This window comes from Ascidiella aspersa, chromosome 3, assembly GCF_963924565.1.
Source record: "Ascidiella aspersa chromosome 3, kaAscAspe10.2, whole genome shotgun sequence".
NCBI lineage: Eukaryota > Metazoa > Chordata > Ascidiacea > Phlebobranchia > Ascidiidae > Ascidiella > Ascidiella aspersa.
This window is the reverse complement of record NC_139449.1, coordinates 15,283,947-15,288,988: the sequence shown is the minus strand read 5'-3', so window position 1 is coordinate 15,288,988 and position 5,042 is coordinate 15,283,947.

Below are 5,042 nucleotides of genomic sequence, written 5' to 3'. Positions count from 1 at the left end.
TTAATGCCATAAAACACATCTAAATTGTTACGTATTAGTTACATTGTTGCATAAATGTTACGTCATTATAATTCATAACCCGATAGCCCACTGGGTGGGAAGCACTGGTCTAAATGACTTTAGCCACCATTTAACTACTTACTCCAGTTGTTTTTTTCAAATTTTCAGTGAATCTCCCACGTTTGTATTTGGTCATGGCATCGTTAAAATCTAATATTATTTTAAATAAAAGATTTGTTAACAATGTAAATTTCTTAGTGCCTTTAAATGTACTGCTATGTCGACTTTGGCGAAATCATGTTAAACGAAAACCAGTTAGGCGATTTGCAAAAATTAATTGACCCTTTCGTCGCATACAAACCAGAGTCTATTAAAGACAATTTAAGGTCCATGTGAGAGTTTGACTGCGCACATTACGTTACTATAAATTACCTTGTTTATGGCGTCAAGTAATCCACCTTGACACGCAGGCAACATTTTTTTTGAGGCGGTCGATACGACTATAGCGGCTAGCATTTGGAGTGCGGCTAAATACCAACGCAATTTTCTGCGTGACCGTAGCTATTAAGATTTGTTTTAAGTTAAGGGCGAAGTTAGGCCTACTACACTGAAGCTTACTGTTTGGTCAAACAGTGTAGATTCCAAAACTATCATATTACCAAATTTAAAAGTTTGTGTTTTTGAAATTTCGACTTATCTCCGTGTAATTACAAGTTCTATGATTTAAAAAATCTTTGTAAAAATTTAACATGTAGCAAAACGTAAAGTATTAGAGATACTATTGCTAAGGTTAAATATAGTGAGATGTTGATAAAAAATACTTAGGACCACTCTCGCTGCCTGGGCAATATATACAGTGTAGCGCTGTGTGAAATCAAGCCTCCAGTCAAAATGTAATATTTTGCCCCTGCCGCTTTGCGCGAATTTGTTATGTCATTTTAAAATGGCCATTGTATCGTGGTTCGTCAGTAACACATTAAACTTTTAAAACAAGATAAACGCAATCCATGCTTTTGTGCGTTTTTCTACTTGACCTTAGCTTAGCTATGGAATTCATAAAAAAATAAAATTAAGTATATTTTCTCAATAAAGTACAATTTTAACGGTTCCAACTAAAGACTATTATGTTTAGAAACTTATTGATGTCTGTTACCGCGTGAAATTTAGGAAGAGTTCGCAAAACTACGAAGAACTCAATTTTGTACCGGTATGGTACCGGGATTACGTAAAAAGCTCATCACATGTTATAATTCATGTTAACAAACGTATGCAACTATCCAAGTAAAGACTTAAGTTTAACAATGCCAAATTTAGGCAGGAGTTCGCAAAATATCGCGTTTGTTGTCGCAGTTTGAACAGTAAGCAATTTATATTTTCAACGGGTTAAGAGTTTGTCTGCCGTTGGACGCAGCCTACTTTGGCGTTTAGTGCAAAGGTTTAGCAATTTTAAATTTTTTTTATACATACTTAAATAAAAGAATAAACATAAGGAAACCTGAACGGACATCCAACAACAAACGTGTTTAACCACGCAATACTTGACAAAGTTCGCAAAATATTGCGTTTATTGCAGCAGTTAACAGTAGGCATTTTTTCAATGAGGATTTTTCCCACGTTTGACGCAGTTTGGCACCGGGATTACGTATCACGCTATCAAGCAGGTCTAAACAATTGCTGCTACAACCTAAAGTTTTACGTCTGAAAGTTATTCTCAATTGACAAATGTTACGGGGTTTCGTTACTTAAAAGATGTATGACATGCTTATCCAAGTGATGTGTGATATAGTCGATTATTTAGTTGTACCATTTCCAAAACATCACACAGCATTGTACTTTGTTTGCATGTTAAATACAAAGGGCGCGCGTGCGACTTCTCGCAAAACATCTTGACGTATATGGGTAAAACGAAAACATTTATAGGGCAATAATCTGGGTGACCGTAAAAATCAAGTCAAGTACATTGCCTTGGTAAATATAAAATTTCATGTGGCAAAATTTCTGCTTTTAGCAGTTTGTTTAACACGTAAATGGAGCCTAAGTTCGCATAATATTGCGTTTATTGCAGCGTTTTCCTTAACATTTTTTCATGAGGCATTAGGACACTTACACAGACAACGTACAGCAACCCTAACCGAGTTTAAACTACGCAACATTTGGACTGAGTTTGCAAAATATCGCGTTTATTGCAGCGGTTTGCACAGTAAGCAAATTTACTTTTCAAACTGGATTTTTTTTTCGTTGGATGCAGTGTGATATCTACCGGGATTATGTATTTGCTTGAATATCGCGTAATTTGTACAATTGATGCTACGACTTTTTTACGTTTGTTAGTAATTTTAATGTCACGGGTTTTCGTTACGTAAAATATGCGAGACGACCGAGACGTGTTTAGCCAAGGTTGTGTGTTTAGTAGCTCCATTTTATAAAACGCAAAACTTCGCAATTTGGTTTGATGTTAAATATATTTTTTTTTAAATATCGGCTATAACATGCGGCTTCAAGAAGAAGGTTATACAATGCTGGTAACACGTTATTAGCAGTGACGTGCGGTGAGGTTCCTAGATGGTGAGGCACAAATTTTCTCGAGTCACGTTTTTCTTTAATAACCACAACACAAACACGGTATAGTAGGCCTACTAATAAAAAAAAAATTTGAACTTTTTTTGTTTAGCTTTTGCCATTGTATAAACTGCGTATCGAACACAAATAAATATACTAGCAAACCGTTTCGAGAAGCAACTGACTGAGTGTTAACGCAATACATAAAAAACATTCAAAGAGCAAAAACAAAATGACTTAAAAGTAGTAAAATATAGATAATTTTGCCCGTAACACAGGTCTGCCTTTATATATGACTTCAACTTTAGAGCTTTACACTACAAGAAGTAAATGCACACGCACTATGCGGGAATTCAAGAACTCAAGCTGGACAAAGAAAGGTTTCATAGCGTGGACGTCACAATTGAGGCATGCCTCAAATCATAGCTAAATTGTTCATCATGTTTTCCGAGAGAATTCGCAAAAGAAAAAGGCACGCATAATGCAGTGTATGGAAGTTTTGTGATCTGAAGAGAGGCACGGCTTGGCGCTGCCACACTTCGCGTATTCAATGATTTTGACCGCGTGAACGCTTGATATGCATAACGCAACAGAAATAGAAGAAAAAATAAAGCACGCTTTAGGTTAGAAACATAAAATTTGCGGTAGAGATATCACTGATATAACTTTTGCTTAGCCAGATGTTGTGGCAGTGACTCACCTGCCTCCCCTGACTGCACGTCCCTGGTTATTAGTGATTAAATGGTCTGAGCGCGTTCGCGCCTTTCCTTTTACTGACTTATTTCCGACCCAAAACGGCTTTTTATACGGTAATTTTTCATTATTACACTGTTTTAACGAAATGAAAAAATTTATGGGAGTTTACAGAAGACAAGAATTAAATCTTTAGAGCCACGCTGATAAGTCACATAAATAAATTAAACACGCCATTCCATTAATGCCGCTTTTATACAGGCTGTGGGGTGTTACTCTGATTGTGGAAAGCATTAGGTTAACCGACTTTAGACACACAATATGACATGATTTGAAACACATCACATGATTTGAAATTTGTATTTAGTGACACGCAGTGCAAACGTTTAGGCATAACAAATTTGTTATGACATTACAAAATTATGTTTGCATTTATGCCTCTTACGAAGCTCTCATGCTATCCGTAACATTACTTTTTGGGTATATTCTGATTACCACATCTATCTTCCATAATCATGGGCTATCACAGGGTGGTCCAAACCCAGGGACGCGGGCATTTTTTGTGGCCCGCACTGTTGAATTATTGTAACACGTAAAGTTGAGGGTTTAATCAAACACCTTAAATAGAAGGACTGGTATCTTCTATGCTCGGTATCTGGAACTTGGGTCCCAAGTTTGAAGTTAGGTCCCACCATAATTTGTGTCGAATACATGGTAGAACCTTCATTCTGGTGTCTCTTGGGGGGTTTCGAAGGGTGAGGAAATACTTTTTCATACTTTTAACCTTCTACCAGGTCATCTGAAGGTTATTTAAAGGTCAAATCACATAAAAATAGCGCAAAATCACTCAAATATTGCATTTTTTCTCACTTAAACAACTGAAACACACAGTATGTTACCCTGTGACTGAATTAAAATCTATACATGGACAGTTTAGCCTGGATAGTTGATCAAAAATCTATCTTAGACGAACAACTTTGTTATTCTTGAAATAACATAATTGAAAGTTAATTTTTCTACAATATATATTTAACATTTTTAGGTAAAAATTGCTAGAACAATGTTATTTCAAGGAACGCATCACAATGAAATTTGTAGAAATGAGTAATCAAACTACGTTGGCATTCTAAAGATACTTATTCAGTTTTTAGTAGAGGGTTTTTCTTCTCAAACAGCCGAGTTGTCTTTCTTTGTCACTGTTGTCAAGCACAAATGCTTTCAAAAGAATGTTTGATATAGGAAGACATGCTCCTTGAATTACAACCATTGGAAAATCGATACGAAGCAAAGCATGGAGAAACTCCGAATTAATCCGATGGTCGTCGTAACTTTTAAGTTTCGATACGCAAGATATTAGCTCGATATTTGTGTTCCAAATATCCAGCAAGAAAAATACATTTGTGTTTGACACTGTCATTAGATTCACCCGATCCGTTAGAAATCAGTGCATTTCTAAGCAAAAAGGTCTACGACAATCAGGGCATCCAATGGCAGAAAAGTCTAGACTTTTAGACCTTGAGGTCCTGGCAATGCACTGATTTGGACCTTTAGGTAAACTCCCGGCGAAGATAAATTAAAAATATTCATTAAAAGTTCAGAAAAGATAACAAAAAATGTGAGATAGGATTAATAACACTTGACCCACCTAAACCCTAACGCTAACCCGAATCCTAACCCAAATAATGTGCGTTATTTTAATAATTCTTTAAATGCTGGGGAAAAAAGCCCAAACTCGGATGGTTTCTCGTCCATTGTATTTAAGATTATTACGTCACAAATTGAGGTATTGG